This window comes from Telopea speciosissima, chromosome 2 (assembly GCF_018873765.1).
Source record: "Telopea speciosissima isolate NSW1024214 ecotype Mountain lineage chromosome 2, Tspe_v1, whole genome shotgun sequence".
Lineage (NCBI taxonomy): Eukaryota > Viridiplantae > Streptophyta > Magnoliopsida > Proteales > Proteaceae > Telopea > Telopea speciosissima.
This window is the reverse complement of record NC_057917.1, coordinates 52,279,940-52,300,199: the sequence shown is the minus strand read 5'-3', so window position 1 is coordinate 52,300,199 and position 20,260 is coordinate 52,279,940. Positions and strand designations below refer to the sequence as shown.

The 20,260-nt window shown below is 40.7% G+C and overlaps 1 protein-coding gene and 1 long non-coding RNA gene across 2 annotated transcripts in view; both read left to right on the top strand.

Annotated features, from left to right (window-relative positions):
* LOC122651827 overlaps positions 1 to 16,359 on the top strand; it is an 88,858-nt gene extending 72,499 nt beyond the window's left edge. Inside the window, exon 3 of the long non-coding RNA XR_006331518.1 lies at positions 16,019 to 16,359. This is a non-coding gene — a long non-coding RNA (uncharacterized LOC122651827). The remainder of the gene's footprint in view (positions 1 to 16,018) is intronic.
* LOC122651826 overlaps positions 1 to 20,260 on the top strand; it is a 50,090-nt gene that overhangs the window by 27,205 nt on the left and 2,625 nt on the right. The gene's annotated exons all lie outside the window — the stretch shown is intronic.

Genomic DNA, 20,260 nt, shown 5'->3' with positions numbered 1-20,260 from the left:
TTTCTTGTTTTCAGCATTTCCATAACATGGTCAAAACTCAGTTCAATGCTACTCTCAAAGTCTTGAGAAGTGATAATGGGATTGAGTATACAGAGACTCAATTTCAGAAATACCTTGCTGATAATGGGATTGTTCATCAGACAAGTTGTGTTGATAACCCAGCCCAAAATGGTGTGGCTGAAAGGAAGAACCGACACTTGTTGGAAGTGGCCGGGGCGTTGATGTTTTCGTGCCATGTTCCCTCCCAATATTAGGGGGATGCTATTCTTACTGCAACCTATCTTATTAATCGGTTGCCTTCCCGTGTTCTTGACTCCCGTAGTCCGGCCGATATTTTACATGGGAATTCCACCTTTGTGGTTCCTCCCAAAGTTTTCGGTTGTGTGTGTTATGCCAGAGACACTAAACCTGATGGCAAATTTGATCCTCGTGGGTTAAGGTGTATTTTTTTGGGTTATTCTCCAACCTAAAAAGGTTATAAGTGTTACCACCCTCCTTCTCGTCGTACTTTGGTCAGTATGGATGTGATCTTTCATGAAAGTCTTGCCTATTATTAGTCTACACATCTTCAGGGGGAGAATTCTGGTTCCAGTGAAGATGTGCTTGTGTTTCCTCCCCTTGAAATTCCTCCTTTGGCTGCTGCCCAGCCTCCTACCGCTGCTGTCCAGCCTCCTTTGGCTGCTGTCCCTTCATCTGTAGGGACTCCTTTACAGGGGGAGTATGTAGGAAATAATGGTAGTAATGATCATTGTCAGGGGGAGTTGACTCCAGTCCAGAGAACTATCAGTGAATTTCAGAAGAGAATTGACAACTCTAATATCATTACCTACAAGAGACACTCCAATAGAGGGCAACATCAATCCACTGTGGCACCAATACCTATCCAATTGCCGACCCAGGAGTCAGATCCTCCTCCTCCTTGTGGTGAGACCTCTCCTTCCGATCTACCTATTGCTCATCGAAAAGGTACTAGGACTTGCACCCTGCATCCCATTTCTCGCTTTGTTTCTTATAGTTCTCTTTCTCCATCTTTTCGTGCATTTGTGTCCTCTCTTTCTTCTGTTCCTATTCCTAAAAATTGGCAGGAAGCATATACAGATGGAAAGTGGAAGGCAGCTATATTGGAAGAAATGAGAGCTTTAGAAAAAAACAACACTTGGGATCTTGTAACCCTCCCTCCAGGAAAAATACCAGTGGGATGTAAGTGGGTGTTTGCGGTCAAACAAAAGATTGATGGGTCTGTGGATCGGTATAAGGCACGTTTGGTTGCAAAGGGCTTCACCCAAACATATGGGATTGACTATCAGGAGACTTTTGCCCCTGTTGCAAAATTGAATACAGTTCGGATTTTACTATCGTGTGCAGTTAATCTTGGATGGGATCTCCAACAGTTGGATGTGAAGAATGCCTACCTAAATGGGGAACTTTGTGAGGAGGTATACATGGATATTCCACCAGGTTTTTCTTCTGGCAATAATGAAGGCCAGGTGTGCAAATTGAAGCGAGCATTGTATGGGCTGAAGCAGTCACTTCGAGCATGGTTTGGTTGGTTCCACAAGGCAATGGCATCTGTTGGCTACAAGCAAAGTAATGCTGATCATACTCTCTTTATAAAGAGGGCTGGTGAGAAGCTCACAGTTCTTATAGTGTATGTGGATGACATTGTGGTTACAGGCAATGATGGGGATGAGATTAGCCGGTTGAAGAGGTTTCTTGGGCAGGAATTCGAGATTAAAGATCTAGGGCCGCTACGGTACTTTCTTGGGATTGAGGTTGCCAGATCTTCTAAAGGCATCTTTCTCTCCCAAAGGAAGTATGTCCTAGACTTGTTGGCTGAAACTGGTCTGTTAGGATGTCACCCTTCAGATACTCTTATGGAGGCTACTGTTCGTCTCAAAGAAAAGGCGGGTGAACCTATTGATAAAGGCTGGTACCAACGCCTAGTGGGAAAGCTGATTTATCTCTCACACACTCGTCCAGATATTGCTGTTGCTGTGAATACTGTGAGTCAGTTCATGCATGATCCATATTCTTCTCACATGGAGGCTGTTCTTCGGATTCTCCACTACTTGAAGTCAGCTCCTGGAAAAGGCATTCTTCTGTCTCCTAATGGTAACCTACGGGTAGAGGCGTATACCGATGCTGACTGGGCTGGTTCTGCAGATCGGAAGTCTATCTCTGGTTACTATTATTTTGTAGGTGGTAATTTGGTCACTTGGCGTAGCAAGAAGCAGAATGTGGTGACTCGTTCTAGTGCTGAAGTCGAGTTTCGGGCTATGGCACAAGGCATTTGTGAGTTACTTTGGTTGAAAGGCTTGCTACAAGATCTTGGTGTTCTTGTTCATCTTCTCATGATGTTGTACTGTGATAACAAAGCTGCAATCAGCATTGCACACCCAGTACAGCATGATCGCACTAAACATGTTGAAGTGGACAGACATTTCATCAAGGAAAAGCTGGAAGAAGGGTTGATTTGTGTTCCCTTTGTGAAGTTTGCTGATCAGGTTGCTGATATCTTCACTAAGGGATTATCTGGGAAATTGTTCCATCCCATTCTAGTCAAGTTGGGCATGATTGATATATTTGCACCAACTTGAGTGGGAGTGTTAAATTATGTACACCAGAATACCATGGGGGTATTCTGGTCTTTTGGGTGTTTTATTTATTTTTTATTTATGTATTAATGAGCAAGGGTAGAAATGTAATTAGGGCTGTGACACTGTTCATGTGTACAGTGTCGTGAATAGTATTTTCCCTTGTAATCGCTTTTATTATTATTATAAATAGAGAGCTTAACTGATCTCATTGATCATTCAAGCATTATTCCACAAACCTGTTTTGTTAACACTCGTGGTCGAGTTTTTCTTAACCACGGGAGAGTTGATGCAGGACAAACCTGGTTCGATCCGTTGATCCACGGGTTGGGACCCGAACCAGACCTGGACCCATTTTAATTTAGGCGATTATTTAACTGGGTCCATTTCTGTTGCACTTTTTGGTTCAATTTGGTTCGGTTTGGTTCAGTTTTGGTTCAATTTGTGGTTCTTTGGTCTAGGCCCAGGCCCACTTGGATCAGCCCCTTAAGTTGACTCGTGGACTTCTTGGAACTTGTGCTCCATTAAGTTTAGGTAACAATTCAGTTGGTGTGCTTCCCAAGGGGGAGATCAATAATTTTCTATTGTTTTGTTTTTCTCTACTTAAGCTATGTACAGGCCATTTGGCAAGAAGTTGTTGAATGGAAAAAAAAATGAGAATTTTAAAAGTTTGGTTGCTCCCTCGCTTCCCTATCGTGGATTGCTTCCCCCCCCCTTTCTTTTCTTCTTCTTTCTTCCCCATGGTTTCTTTCTTCTTTTCCCCCTGCTATTCTGAAATTCTGATTTCTTGCTAATCCCCCCCCTTCTTCTATTTCTTCTCAAGGTTTATTCTCTACACCCCCTGCAATACTGATTTCTTTCTATCATCTCCTCTCTCCTGATTCTGTCCTCCATTAAGTAGTGACAGCCTCAGTATGATTAGCTTTGTTTTTCGATTTCTGAGCAGCACGCTTAGCTTCAAAGTCGGCTGGTTTTCCATGTATCTTCCAACATGTGGCCTTAGTGTGCCACAACCGCAATGATCACATTTGACTGCTGCCTTTTCAGACTTAGAATTTCGAGCAATAGGAGTAGAACCAGTCCCACTGTGTAGAGCTGATCGATCCAGAGGTGTAGTATTAAGCATAGCTGTATGTCGTCGATCTTCAATATGAACCAATGCATAGGACTGTTCTAGTGTAGAGAAGGGATCCTTGCTGAGAATCTAAATCCTAATTGGATCGTATTCAACATTAAGGCCAGCCAAAAAATCATAAACCCTAATTTTATCGACATGCTTTCTGTACGCAGCAATGTCATTGGCAGTAATGGGCTGATAATCAGAGTAATGATCAAGTTCTTGCCAGCACTTGTGAAGTTCAACATAGTATTGAGAGATAGTCAATTCATTTTGTTTAGTGTCATGAATTTTTTTTCTTAACTCATATACCTGAGCATCATTCCCAACATCGGAATAGGTATCCTTTGCGGCCTTCCATATCTGGGCAGCAGTGTCACGGAGAAGGGAACTGGGTGCACTGGAAGAATGCATAGAATGTATAAGATATGACATTACCATAGAGTCATTAGATAACCACCGAGTCAGGGCAGGTCCTTCTTCAACAGGTTTGGGAAGGTTGCCTGTAAGGTGTCCTGTATAGCCACGGCCAGCAATAGTAAGGTAAGTAGACCTTGACCACATCAAATAATTAGTCCCATCTAGTTTAGTGGGGGAAGCAAAAGGAAGGTACTCTGGACGAGCAGATCCATCTGAGTCAGCTGAAGTAAGATCAGACATGATGTGGAAAGTGTAGAAGACGGGTTTTGAAATTCCCACAAATTGAACTGTTAGAATAGGCTCAAACTTGGATCGAAACTACTGCAGGTAGTATGGAATAAGTCCTCAAAAAATCAGCCACTTCTGGTGAATAAATAAAAAACCTTAGCAGCGTAGATGTCAGAATCGAGTAGAATCCTAGGTTTTGAGATTGCAGAATTTTCGGCCATCAGAATAAGCTGAAACTGAGGTCGAGTTTCCCTCTAGTGGTAGGGAAGATGTCCTCCAAAAATTAGCTCCTTCTGATGAGCCAATAAAAAGCCCTAAATGTATGAAAATTTAGGAAAAAACCTTGAATGAGAGTAATTGCAGGGTTGAATCTGAAGTTATGTTGATTCAAATCTGCAGTCTTCAATCAGGGAAGGGTGTAGACCAATAATGGCAGGAATCAAAAAGGCAGAAATCAAGCTTGAGTTGAAGTAGCAGCTCGATCCCCAAGGTTGGAGGAAACCTGCGGCAGATTCTGATCACACCAAGGATATTTGATCTTCAATGAGGTGACATTGAGGGCAGCAGCTAAATCTTCATTAGATCACCTCATAGTTGCTGCCCTGAATGAGAGAGCGAGAGCGAGAGTGGTAGAGAAGTAGAAAATAGAAACCGAGAAGGGTGGAGAACAGAAAACCTAAAAAAAACGAGAAAGCTGTTCTTCTAGATCAGAGTTGGCTCTGATACCATGTAAACAGCCTTAGAACTGAATGCTTGAGTGATCAATATGTATCACCAAGCTCCTTTATTTATTATCAAAGAGTTACACTTATCATACTAGAATTAGGAAAGCTACCCTTGCATATTCATATTAGGAATACCCAAATAAGAATAGGCTAAGGGAGAACAAACATAAAAGAGGACAAAACTACCCCTATTGGGTAGAACTACTTATTCTAACACTTCTCTTATAGATTCTCCTAGGAACAGACATATTGTTGCTTCCTGGGGCTTAGATGACTCTTTTTCAGTCTCCTAGCTCACCCCTCTAGGGCTTGTAGGGCTTGAGGCTTTGTATAGTTTCCCCACCCTCTCTCTCCTCCCCTTTGGGGTGTTTTGGTAATGAATTATTTATTCACCAAAAAAAAAAAAGAAAAAAAGAACCAGGCTAAACCAGTACAGGCTGTCTCCCACAGCGATTCTGGACTGGTTTTAGGGCCTCTTTCTTGCCACTACATATGGACCTATGATCTGCATCATCACTCCTGCAACTTGTATAAAAAATTTGGCTGGTCATTATTTTTGATCTGCTCAACCTATTATAAAAGTTTTGACCCTATGCCTAACTTATCAAATGCTGAGGACACAAATATCAATCATAAAAGGCACCTCATGCGTGCCCCACATTCCAAAAAAATCCAAATTAAGCCTGCTGCAACTTGTAGGGAGCCTAGAATAGTATCTTCTGTGCATCACTCTATAATATGTATAGTGAAGATATGGAGCCTTATCTTGGAAAGTTATCAGCTATGTAATAGGTTTGACTTAAGGCTTAGAATTTAATAGAAGGAGATATTGGGGACAGCTCCTTTCCAAAACCATATAAAACTCTTTAAAAATCGAATGGTGAAGGTGGACACATATGAGATATTACCACCAAAATCTACATCCTCCTTTATGTCACCCCCCACCCAAAAGGAATAAAAAGAATAGTTGTTTCACAGGAAATATGTCAGAAGCTTGTTTGGCAAAATCAAGAAAATCTAGTTAATATCAACTTTTTCTAAATAATATACAGATTTACAAGTATGTGCATGCGTCTCTCAAACATAGTACTATATCTCGCGATATATCGGTATCTCGGGCCTACCGAGATATCCGAAATATCCGAGATATCGCGAAATATGCCCGAAATATTGTATTTTTTCTGCAATATTTTGGGGGTCCATCTCGGGGGGTATTTGGCCATATCTAGGCCTGAAACTTCATGGACAGCCTTATTTAAGCTTAATAAACACATTTAAACCATAAAATTGTAAAAATGTGAATTCAAATTGGTGTTTTGGGCTTGCACCCTTGATTGACATACGGTCGCCGACCCTAATGTATAAATAGCTAAATACACATAGATTAATGAAATCACAACTTAAGTTACAAATTACAAGTGCTAAACGCTAATAGTAGTTCTTTGTGCCTCCCTGGATCAATCCCACTCATGCCTCGCCGAGTCGACGTCCATTGCTCTCTCGTTTGAAGGACATATGTCGACCACGGTATAGAATCAGAGAAGAAACGAGTGTAGTCATCCACAAGTGTCACGTAAATGGAATCATCAACATATCGTAGGTAACCTATCCTAGGATATAAACTAGGGTTACCAATCGATCCAGTCCGTGAAGAAGATGATCCACTGTGATATGATGTTGGCGCCGGCGCAAGAGGCGATGGCATTGGCGCATGTATGGTGGTGAGGTTGGTAGCTAGGTTCGCTAGGGTATGCAATGATGTTATCTACAAAAGATGATCCAGTATGTCCCTGGGACTGGGATTGGTAGTCATAGTCCCCTACCCCACTAAACTGCCCATATGATGATGATCCATATCCATATCCATCGTAAGGTTGTGATGCACCATAATCCGATGCCAATGGAGTGGCATGTGCGTCAAAAGATGGGGCACGCCAATGTCCAGTCGGTCCTCCCTCCCTATCACCCATACTCAAACCACCAATAGAGCTAGATAGGTTATCAATGTCCATATGATCAGGTTGCAACTGTGTTTGTCGACCCCTACGCTTCCTGTTGTATGTATGTAGGGGGCCTCTCGAGGGTGGGGGTGCGGGGGCACGTGCTCCGTGGTCCGTATCTTGTGTGACATGATCAAACTGTCTCTCTAGTGAATCGGAGTGGCTCTACAGGTGCCGTATCCTGGGCCTCCTGGCCTACCACATAACGCTCTCGCATGGCGTCAAATTCTTCACCAGCATCACCACCAGCATTACCACCACCAGCATCACCATCACCACCACCAGCATCACCATCATTACCATCATCATCATTTGAGGACTTAGACCAGTCTTCATCATCAACAACATTGCCACCAGTGGGCTGGAATGGTATGGGTGAGGCTTCCTCGCATGTATCGACCCTCGTCGCCATATACTCGCCCACATCGACCAATCTCGGAAGCTATCATGGGGTCGGGCCTACCTCCCTCCTCATCCAACACCGGCTCACCTCTATCCCTTACCCAATCCATAATAGGGTCCTCATCGTCCGAGTCAACTTGAAAGATGTCGCTAGATCAATGGTGCCCCTCGTCCCACATGTCCCATGCGTATGTGTGCGTTTCAGCCTCAAGTTGAGTGCACATACACCATGTCGGATAAACGTTGAGACCCCAATCTGTTGCGCCTCTTGGAGTGGATGAGTGCAAAGGTACTCAGCCTCTCACAACCAGATGCGAACATGTTTGGGCAAGGACTTTAATTGCTATTCTTCTTAAGTTTTCAGCCGATTCCTCATACAACACCCACCATTCAGCTGCATTACAAGTTTACAACAAAAAAGACATGTGTCAAATGTTGTTTCAACTTTCAACTTTCAAATTTCAATGCATATGTAATTTAAAACTTAAAAGAATTACCAGCATCAGCACGTGCTCTGCCTTGTATCGCAGCCTCAATTCCAAAACTTCCCAATGCATCCCTAAATACCTTGATCTACACCCATGTGAAAAATTAGTAAGCACTTCTTCACTACTTATTTGAATGCATCAATAAGTTGAGTTTCGAAATGAACTCACTTCATTGTTGCAAATTGCTTGTAGTGCACCATCTGGCTCCAACTTCTTCACTACTTGTTTCACAGCATCAATAAGTTGAGTTTCCAACCCAAGCCTATTGTTATATTGATACTTAGGGTTCAAGTAGTATGCTGAAATATGACATATAGAATAGAGGTATTGTCAAATGCATAGGTAATTAGTAAATAATAATACTATGAATTAGTAAACATAAAACAAATTTACTCACCAGCCTTATGCAGTGGATGCATAAGTTGATTCTCCCAGTGAGCATTTATGATATCTAAGAAGTGTTTGCTACTGCGAGGAGCCACACTATAGACACTATCTTTCATCAAGTCTATTGCAGCATATAGGACTGGCATGGTTGGGCCCTTCAGAGCGGAGTCAGCAACATGTAGAACTTTAACTACTGGCTCTAAAACTTTCACCACTTTGCTTAGTTTGGTCCAGAAGTCCTCAGATGACATCGTTGTTTGTGCTTCCCTCCCATTTGCAGTCTTGGAACCCTTCCATTCAAACCACTCCTCAGAAGCAAACATGCTTCTCAACCCGGCCTTCTTTGTCTCAATGCTTTTGAGAGGAATATAGTTGGTGGCAAATCTTGTGATGCCAGGCCTAACCAAGTCACCCCCACATTTTTCCCTCAATAGATTGAGTGCATAGGAGTGGTTGTATACAAAGTTGGTGACTTGTCTTGCACTTTCAACCACAGTCTTCACCAACTTTAACTTTCCCATATCTTTTAGCATTAAGTCAATGCAATGGGCTGCACAAGGAGTCCAGAAGAGCTGGTACTTACTATTGTTGATCATCTTCTCACCGGCCACTTGAAGTTACTTCCATCAGTCTGCTACAATCTGACAACATTCTCAATACCCACATCTTTTTCCACTACTTCCTTTAACAATCAGAAATATATTTTGCATCCTTTAATCTCTTTAGATGCATCCATGATTTGAGGAACACTGTCCCTCCCATCACAATAAACCATGAAATTGATGATGGACTTTCTTGTAGGCCCACCCATCCATCGCCATTATAGTCACCCCATATGTCTCCCACATATTCCTCATCTCACTAATGTACTCATCAATCTCACTCTTTTGTTGAGGTAGATAAACATTCATTACCTCGTATGGGGTGGGGCCCTTGAATCCTGGGCCAGCCTCTGGAATGGTATCTATCATGGTATCATAATGGGGGCCTTGTGCAGTGTTTGCTGGGATGGTATGGTATAGCATTCACTTAGCTATTGATTCTTTAACCAATCCCTTCATCCCCTTCGAAGCTCCTTTGATTCTGGGTTGACTGATTCCTTTCTTCTTATGCAATTTAGGATCAGATGTTGATGGTGGTCTTGGTACTGGTAGAGGTGTTGGGGTTGCCCTCACACTTTGTGATCTTTTAAAAGGATTCAAAGTTCTAGGACCTCCGAATCGCCACTCCTCCACTACCCCCTACTCTTTGTCTCTCCGATCATCTTGAAAACTTACTCTACTCCTTGAAACAGTCCGCCTAAAATCCCTAGCCTCCTCTCGCTGTTTGTATGTCATCGTGCACTGCAATGTCATCATCATCATCATCGAGGAGTCATCATCATCATCATCATCATTGTATCGTCTTCCTCCTCCCATCGAACTCCTCACAGTATCCTCAAGTTGTTGTCTTATCCTTTGCTTGTCAGCCTTCCTCTTCTTTCTTCCCCTCAAACTATCACCAATCTCCCTGGCTACTTCGGTAGGGACCATACGACAACCTACAACATCTTTAGATCCTCCAGTCAGATGTTGTTTAAGTCTACTGGACCCTCCCATAAAATACATGTGACAATAGTTACATATAGATTTTCTCTTATCCCCGTCAATGGGAGTACCATGTAATCATGCAATGTCACCCCTATGCTGGCTGGCTGGTCTCTCTTGTTCCCTCTGTTCCCTCCGCCCCCTTTGTTGACTACTTTCCCCCACCTTTTGCTTGCCCTTCGCACGTTGTCTATCACGATCCGCCATAATGATACTTGTTTACTGCAATGTAAGTAACACAAATAATTAAAAAACTTAATGTAGATGCACTTCAATTGACACTTTTAGATTACTAATACACTTGTATAGTTATTTAATATTTTTCCCCTAACCCTTATATTTTTCACATAATTAAAACCAATTTTTTATATATAATGTTAATATAAGTATTGACCTAACACAACAAAACCAAAAATTAGTAAACATAATATACATGTAATGCATCTCAAAACATATAGAAATAACTTTCATATTTTTTCATTATTTTTTAAATTTAAAACTCATATTTTTTCTTATTTATTTCTGTTTTTTTAATTTTTTATATATTTTTCTTAATTTTCGAAAATTAAAAGAATTATTTAAGAGCAGAAAAATAAATCCGACATTGTGAAGCCGTAGATCGGCCATTGGTGTCTAACATATATTTAATTCATTACCATCTAAGTCATATTACCCCTAATTACTTCCTATTTTAGTTGTAGGAAAATGAATTTTTAAAACCAGAAAAAAAATAAAAAAAATACATATGGGAAAAAAATTTCGACACCGTGAGGTCTTAGATCGGCCTCCGTGTCTAACATATATTAATATCATCAACATCCAACAACATTTGTACAAAGTTTTTAAAAAAAATAGTTTTAGAGAAATAGAATTTACCTTAAATAATGAAAATAGGCTTGGATGATGAGCTTAGATGACCCTCCGACGTCTTCCCGGCGACAAGGAGCTTCAACAATGCTTGGATGAGGCTTGGAAGGGAGGAAGAAAAGCAAATTTGATTTTCAGCAGCTCTCGGTCGAAATATCGACCAAGAGCTGCGAAATATGGAATTATAAGGCCCTTAGTGTGACACTATTTGTCACTTTTACAATATCTCGCGATATATCGTGAGTTCTCGCGATATATGGTTGATATATCACAATATATCGACGAGATATTGTATTTTTATGTTTAGGAAGTGTTTCGTATCTCGGACATGTCGAGATTCACGAAATATGGCGATATATCGCCGATATTTCGCGAGATTTTATACCATGCTCTCAAACACTACATAATGTTAATGGAATCACAGAAACAGAAAGGATATATTGCAATTCAAGTAAGATCTCCTGCCACTGCTGGAACCGACTTCGTTGGTACCTGGAAGTATTGCAATCTGAAAATTCAGATTATGGATATCAGATGCAAGCGGGCCCAATGATCAAATCTATGATCAGATTTGTGATAAAGGAAGCAACTGCGCTGTTAAGGAAAGAAACCAGATCGATGGAAGGGGAGGGAAAAGAGATAAGGTCGATCTTCTTAGGAGGAAGAAGAGAGAAGAAGAGAAGAAATCAGGTATGGGATACCAATCCCGTATGCACTGCTTAACACCACCTCCACCACCACCACCACCAACAACAACAGCAACAAACTAAGCCTTATCCCAACTTAATAGGGCCTGCTACGTGGATCCAAACAAAATAACATACAGAAAACAGAGTTCTAACCAAAAAGGGAAAGAAAAGATGGGAGAAGAGGGATGGGGAAAGAGATGATAGATGCAAAAGGAAGAAAGACAAATGAAAGATAGTAAGAGGAAAGAGGCACAGCCCAACACATCTGGAAATTCTCAGCTAAATGGGGTCTGGGACATGGATCCTTGGCCTCAAATAGGCTCTGTCCGAGGTCATACTTGGTACAGGACCTAGACTATGCATGCCCTTCCTCACCACTTCTCCTATGGTCATTTTAGGTCTGCCCCTAGCTATTTTAGCTCCTTCAATCAGAATCATATCACTCCTTACTGGGGAGTCCCTAGGCCTCCATTGAATATGACCATACCACCTTAAACGACTCTTTCAGAGCTTGTCATTTATCGAGGCAACTCCCAAGTCCGCTCTTATATATTCATTCTGTACTTTATCCTTCCTTGTTTGTTGACTACTCAACAACACTAAAACTTAAAAAAAAACTCACATTCGTTACTCATTCATCTCTAATTGATGGGAGTATATTATATATTTAAAGACCTAAATTCTTAATTCGATTCATAAAAGGACTTCTAATCATACTCACACATTCAATAAAGTAAATAAACTCTATGAAGTATTCTAATATGACTCAAGTACTTAACTACTAATCCCGTATAGTAACTTTATGCCCATTTTATGAGCTTCTTAATTAGGTCCATTACAATGAAACCTGAAAAATAAAAGGCCCATAATATGACTACCCAAAGGTCCATTCAGCCCATTGGACTGCCACCGACATCTTATGGGCCTTCGAAGCTTGCGTATAGGCCCCGATACAGGATCAATGTCTTATGCAATTGAATCAATTTCCCCGGTGTTGAGAAAAACTCACCCTTGAGTTTTTTAGAAGGGAAAAAATAGTAGAGCTTGGAAAAGCGATTCATACTCATCCGGGTTCAAAAGATGAAACATGAATGGCTCGTTCTCTTCTTGAAATATGTAGGGATTAACGAACTCAATGTGTAAAATATCCTTCACTGTTAGTAAATTTTGTTATTGCTTCACGTATAATAATCATTTCGTCCCCCTTTACTGTTACTTATCCCACATCAGAACGGCCTTCCTCTTGTGCTCACCCTCTCAACTCTTCCTGTGGCGGCACTATTGGTGCCGTTTCCTTTGGTTCCGAGCATACTGCATCATTCAGTCTCTTTAAAATAAGTCTTTGTCATTAATGAGAAGGCTTTAGGATGCACATATTGCTATGGCAATCAACTACACCATTTTGCGATTCCAACTATTGCCGACCAACTTTAATGATGCATTAGAAAGAATAAAGCATATCACAATAAGCACCGTCACAATACTGGGAAATGGAGAATTCATTGAAGACATCATCCTCATACTCAATGATGATCTCACTTGCTTTGATTCCATTTCCACCATGGACCTCGAGACGAAATTGTCGCTTTGTCCTTTATCAATGAATAAAATTGAAAGCTTTCTGTTGGGAAAGCGAACTCTAGTCTTGAACACAAGAGAATCCATAGCCAGGTTTGCTCTGATACCAAATAATACAACAAAAACTCAACCTTATCCCAACTAAATGGGTACGGCTACAGCTCTGATACCAAATAATGCAATCTGAAAATTCAGATTATGGATGTCTGATGCAAGCAGGCCCAATGGTTAAATCTGTGATCAGATCTAAAGGAAGCAACTGAGTTGTTAAGGGGAGAAATCTGATCAATGGAAGGGGAGGGAAAAGAGATGAGATGAGATCGATCTTCTTGGGAGAAAAAAGAGAGTTCAACAACACCAAAACTCTTAAAAAGACTCATATTCTTTACTCAAATCATCTCTAATTGATGGGGGTGTAGTACATATATAAAGACCTTCAAAAATTCCTAATTTGACTCATAAACGGACTTATAATCGGTCTTAAGCAAGCATCTCTTGAACAAGTTGTCACCATGAAGGGCTATGTGGGAATGACAGAGACTTGAAAAAGCAGTCTCGTCGCTTCGGTGAATCACGTGAGCCCTGAGGTGAGCTAAGCTAGGTGTGGGGCACACACTCTCAATAAAGTAAATAAACTCAAAGCATAACTCTATCTAGCTATTAAGTATAATAATCTAACTCAAACACTTAACTACTTATCCGTATACTAACTTTATCCCTGCTTTATGGGCTTATAAATTAAGCCCATTACAATGAAATCCAAAAAAGTAAAATATAAAAAAAAAACAATGAAAGGCCTAACTTATAATATAGTTTTGGAACTAAGGCTGCGATACAAGGCAGAGCACGTGGTGATGCTGGTAGTTCTTTTAAGTTTTAAATTACATATGTATTGAAATTTGAAAGTTGAAACAACATTTGACACATGTCTTTTTTGTTGTAAACTTGTAATGCAGCTGAATGGTGGGTGTTGTATGGGGAATCGGCTGAAAACTTAAGAAGAATAGCAATTAAAGTCCTTACCCAAACATATTCTGCATCTGGTTGTGAGAGGAACTGGAGTACCTTTGCACTCATCCACTCCAAGAGGCGCAACAGATTGGGGTCTCAACATTTATCTGACATGGTGTATGTGCACTACAACTTAAGGCTGAAACTGCAACACATACGCATGGGACATGAGGGACAGAGGGGCACCATTGATCTAGCTGACATCTTTCTAGTTGACTCAGACGATGAGGACCCTATTGTGGATTGGGTGAGGGATAGAGGTGAGCCAGTGTTGGATGAGGAGGTAGGTAGGTCCGACCCCATGATAGCTTCTGAGATTGGTGCTGATGTGGACGAGTATATGGCTGATGAGAGTCAGATACATGCAAGGGAAGCCTCACCCATACCATTCCAGCCCACTGGTGGCAATGTTGCTGATGATGAAGACTGGTCTAAGTCCTCAAATGATGATGATGGTGATGATGGTGATGATGGTGGTGGTGATGATGCTGGTGGTGATGTTGGTGGTGGTGATGCTGGTGAAGAATTTGACGGCATGCGAGAGCGTTATGTGGTAGGCCAGGAGGCCCAGGATACGGTACCTGTAGAGCCACTCCGATTCACTGGAGAGACACAGTTTGATCATGCCACACAAGATACGGACCACGGAGCACGTGCCCCCGTACCCCCACCCTCAAGAGGCCCCCTACATACATACAATAGGAAGCGTAGGGGTCGACAAACACAGTTGTAACCTGATCACATGGACATTGATAACCTATCTAGCTCTATTGGTGGTTTGAGTATGGGTGATAGGGAGGGAGGACCGACTGGACATTGGCATGCCCCATCTTTTGACGCACATACCACTCCATTGGCATCGGATTATGGTGCATCACAACCTTACGGTGGATATGGATATGGATCATCATCATATGGGCAGTTTAGTGGGGTAGGGGACTATGACTACCAGTCCCAGTCCCAGGGACATACTGGATCATCTTTTGTAGATAACATCTTTGCATACCCTAGCGGACCTAGCTACCAACCTCACCAGCCATACATGCAGCCAATGCCATCGCCTCTTGCGCCGGCGCCAACATCATATCACAGTGGATCATCTTCTTCACGGACTGGATCGATTGGTAACCCTAGTTTATATCCTAGGATAGGTTACCTACAGTATGTTGATGATTCCATTTACGTGACACTAGTGGATGACTACACTCGTTTCTTCTCCGATTCTATACCGTGGTCCACATATGTCCTTCAAACAGAGAGCAATGGACGTCGACTCCAGCGAGGCACAACAACTACTATTAGCAGTTTAGCACTTGTAATTTGTAACTTAAGTTGTGATTTCATTGATCTATGAACTTGTGAGTTGTGACTTGCGAGTTGCGAGTCTTGTGACTTACTAACTTTGACACTTAGTGTATTGCCTTTAAGGCTTTAAGCGAGTTATTGAATATTATGGAGTTTATGAGAATCATGGTACTCATCAATGTGTATTGGCTTTAACTTGATATGTGATGAAGTTAAATACTATTATTAAATATTAACTGCCTAATCTATGTGTATTTAACTATTTATACATTAGGGTCGGCGACCGTATGTCAAGCAAGGGTGCAAGCCCAAAACACCAATTTGAATTCACATTTTTACAATTTTATGGTTTAAATGTGTTTATTAAGCTTAAATAAGGCTGTCCATGAAGTTTCAGGCCTAGATATGGCCAAATACCCCCCGAGATGGACCCTCGAAATATTGCAGAAAAAATGCAATATTTCGGTCATATTTTGCGATATTTTGGGTATCTCGGTAGGCCCGAGATACCGAGATATCGCGAAATATTAAACCTTGCATGCTATCTCTCGGTTTCTCCTTTCTTCCCTTCAATTCTTCTTCTCTCCATTGCTGGTCTTCTTAGCTTTGATATTATTACAGTAGTTAACCCTGAAATCTATGGAATACAACCAACAATCTGATCCAAACAACCAAATATCAAAGAAACAAGAGTGCTGAATCTGATTCTGGTGGTAGGAGTGAAACCAGCGTAGTTGCAGGCTATGATTTTCAGTACTTCAGAGGATATTTGGGAACCAGCACCTAGGGTTTTGGATCACCCTAAGGTGGTGATATTAACCCTAAACTATGAAGAAGAAAAGAAGAGAAATAAGGGAGATCAAAGCCAATAAGAAAGGGACTGCTACCACTGTCTGAAACAGAGTAGGGAAACAGTAATAGGAAATAACGGCAAAAGGGAAGGAAATAAAGAATTGAAGAAGAATAAAGGTAGAAGAAGAAGAAGAAGAAGATCTCGCAGGGGAAGGGGAGAGAAACAAGAAGAGATGAGAAAGAGGGGGGTCGCACAAGTCACGTAGGCTTCATCTTACCAAACTCCCTATTTCATTCGCAATTCAATTCTCATGGTTAGTTCAAAAACCCGTCGAAATTTCACCAAAATTTTGCTAATTTCGACATGTTGGATGAAACAGGAGGCGAAACCTAGAATCAGCACTGTTTTGCCAAAATTTTGTTCATTTCACCAAAATTTCAGTCAAAATCTTTCTTGATTTGTTCACAAAATGCACTGTTTTGTCGAAATTTCAGTTGAAAATTGTGATAATTTCAGCCAATTTCCCTCCGAAATGGCCAAGCGAAACTCATGGAAAAGTACACTGTTTCGGCAAAATTTCAGTATTTTGCTTATTTAAGTCTGACCAAAATGGCCTACTGAAACGAGATTTTGAACTATGCTCCCATGATATAATGAAGATTACAAACTTATATAAAAGAAAAGAAATTATATCTAATAAGGAAACTTAACAAACTAGGAAACTACTCAAATAGGGAATTTAGAAAGCACAATCTAATCTCCTACTTGACTTCCCAAATAAAAAATTACTTGACGATTCAATAAAATAAATAAAATCCTAAATATCCTACTAGACCACAAAACCCAATTGGACCCGATTCATCTCGGCCTGGATGGCCAGACGGGTCAAGCTGGTTCAACCATGAATTTGCATCAATTCCTCCGATGTTGAGAAAAACTCATCTTCGAATTTTATAAAACAGGAGAATCAGAACCACTCGATCGTTTTCCGTCCTTGATTTATTAAATCATCGGTCAGACCCTGATCGAACTGTATGAAATCCGACACAAAGTTCGTTGTTGAAGTTGCAACTTGGAAATACAAAATCGACTGGTTCACTCAAGAGATGAACTGGTTTATTGTCTTCCACAAGTTGATTGTCAATGATCAGCGGCACCATCTCGTCCCCCATCATTGGTGACTCGTCTTCTGGCTCTTTCAGCCTTTACTTAACGACTGAGATTAATTTGTCGAAGGAAGAGTCCATATGATCAGATGTGATTAGCATTCGGTTCTTGAATTCCCTGCATTGTTGCTGAGTCTCTTCGAGATTCTCTCACATAAGTTGAAGTTGTTGACAGAAAGCCAGCAAGAGGGTTGGATCCATCGGCCAGATTTGCTCTAAATACTAATTTGATGCAATCTCATGGTCAAAAACCCTATTTGGGTTTGCTATGGGTCCACCCCATTCAACAAAAGTCCAAGCAATAGTAGGAATGGCAAGACTTGTAATGAACCCGATTTTCCAAGGGTTTACTTGGTATGTAAGAAGAGAGGACATAAAAGGTATTAGGAATTATAGTTTAAGGACAGACTTGGATGCAAAACCAATTAAAGGGATATGTGGGGATAAATACGAAGGGGGGGGGTTATTAATGGAATAAAAGGGGGTATGGTGATGTTCAAAATCCTTTCAAGGTTTTTCACATCCTTCGTTGATATATATTTTTTTTAATAGTTAGGCCCCAAGGAGAGTTGAATTCATGACCTCTTATTTGTGAGGTGTTGGTCCTTGCCAACTGTGCAACCCCCTTGGGGTCATCCTTTGTTGATTTTATCCCCATTTATATATGTTGGAATATGTAAATCCAGAATACCGTGGGGGTATTCTGGTCCTTTTGGGGGTAGTTTAATTCTTATGTTATTAGGTTAAGTTGCTGCTCTTATAGAGTCAGTTAGTTAGGGGTAATTATGTCTATTTTAGTCATTTGTAACTTTCCCCTCTATTATAAATAGAGGGGCTTACCTATCAATGAATAAGTCATTCCATTATCTAATTCTCTCTTTCTAACCCACGATTCTGCCAACATGGTATCAGAGCAGGTCTGATCTAGGTTAGGAAAGAAAAAAAACACCCTTTTCTTCTTCAATCGACTTCACCCTCCTTTCTCTCTTTCTCGGCTTCTCTTTCTTTTGTTCTTTCTTCTTCTCATCCTTGTAAGGGGGCAACACTAATGAGGTAAAATCCTAAACCAATGATTTAGTTGCTGCCCTCCTCCATCCTATCTATTTTTTTCCATTGAAATTCTGCTAGAAGCATACCTGCGATTTGGAGTTTTTTCCAAAAATCCTTGAAGATTAGATTTTTCCACTTTTGAAGGCTGATCCTCCATTGTTGGAGCCTCCTATGCAACCTTCTCCAGTACCTTTCTACCCTCTTCCATCTACTCTCCTTTCTTTTCTTTCCCAGCCTTGATTTACCCCAATCGATCTCCTTTATCAAGGTTTTTTCCAAAACCCTAACTCCATCAATTTTTTGGGTTCCTCCTTTCAGATGCAGCTGATTTTTGGGGGGTAATTCTCTACTACTAAAAGCCCCACTTGACCTAAGTTTGGACCCTTTCTGATGGCTGGATTAGTTTTTACGGCAAAGTTTCCTTAACCTTCTAAAAACCTTGATAAAACCCTGACTCCAATCAAATTTAGGGTTACAGGTTTTAGCTTTTGCTGATTTTTGGAGGGGTGATTACTTCCATTATTAGGACCACTCAACCTCAATATTGCATCTATCCAAGTTTTCTAGAAGACCCGTACCCCAATCAATCTCTATTTTTCGGGACATTAATCGATTTTTTGGGTTAGGGTTACCTACTGCTTCTGGAGTTTTTTAGAGGTATTTCTACTATCAAGAGAAGCAATTTACTTCAATTATTCATGGCTTGAAGAAGTTCTTTTACACAAGATAGCTGCTGCCCTATTTTTTCTGCACTTTTGGGTGTTTCTCCCTCTTGAAGATCAAGTCTCAAACACTAGGAGAGATTAGTTGTTCGTATTGGAGATCCGTTCAAGCAGTTGAGGATAACATCTATTACCTGAAATCATCACACTTTGACAAGTCATCATTAGTTTTTTGAAGCCCCCTACCCTCCAATCGATCTCAAGTTTCAGGGTTTTTACAAAACCCTGACTATAATCGATCTAAGGGTTAGGGCAGTCCTCTCTTGCTGATTTTTTGAGGAGTGTTTTATCACCATTAGAGGAGTACTCGACCCAAGTTTCAGCATCATTCATGGAGTTTCTAACAAAACTCAGGTTTCATCCTTATAGTCACCTTCTACATCAATCAACCTATTTATTTTCTAGTTCCTATGTTGCTGGCTGCATCACTTACTATTGGATCTGCTGAGTTATTATCTTATACTTGCTGGTTCTATTGAGCTTCATTACATATCTTGCTGGTTCTATTGATTGGCTTCTGTAAGCATGACTGGTTGGTAGGTTACTGCTGCCTTTATGAGGACTACTGCTGCCCTGTTCTTGAGACTGAGTATCCTACTATTGGTGATCGAATTTCTTTCATTGTTGAAATCTACTACCTTAGAGATTAGTTTATTTGGGATTACAACAGCGTGTTCCATAGTTAAATTGTGTGAAGTTTCCTCTACTGATTCAAATCCAGCTTACTTTGAGAGCTTGATCCTAGTATTGTTCACTAATTCAGATCTGATCCAAGTTTTTTTGAAGTTTATTACATCAATTCTACTTAGATATCTTCATCAATTTTATTTAGCCTGTGGGAGTTTACAGATTGGAATTTAGCACATTGGTTCTTCCTTGTGTGAAGATCGATCAAGTTTTGAAGAATGGTGCCTTCTCCTTACATCAAATCAAACCTTTTTTTTTTTATTTAATTCAGATTTGATCATTGGAGATTGGTGTTTCAGAGTTCAATTGAAGAAGGTTGAAGATTACTGTGTTGCATTGTTTTTGTCCATGGTTCTTTATCCCACTGCTCTTTTTCCCTTACCCATCTCCTATGCCATACCTTTGGCATTTACCAATAACCACTTTGGGAGTTTATGGTATAATC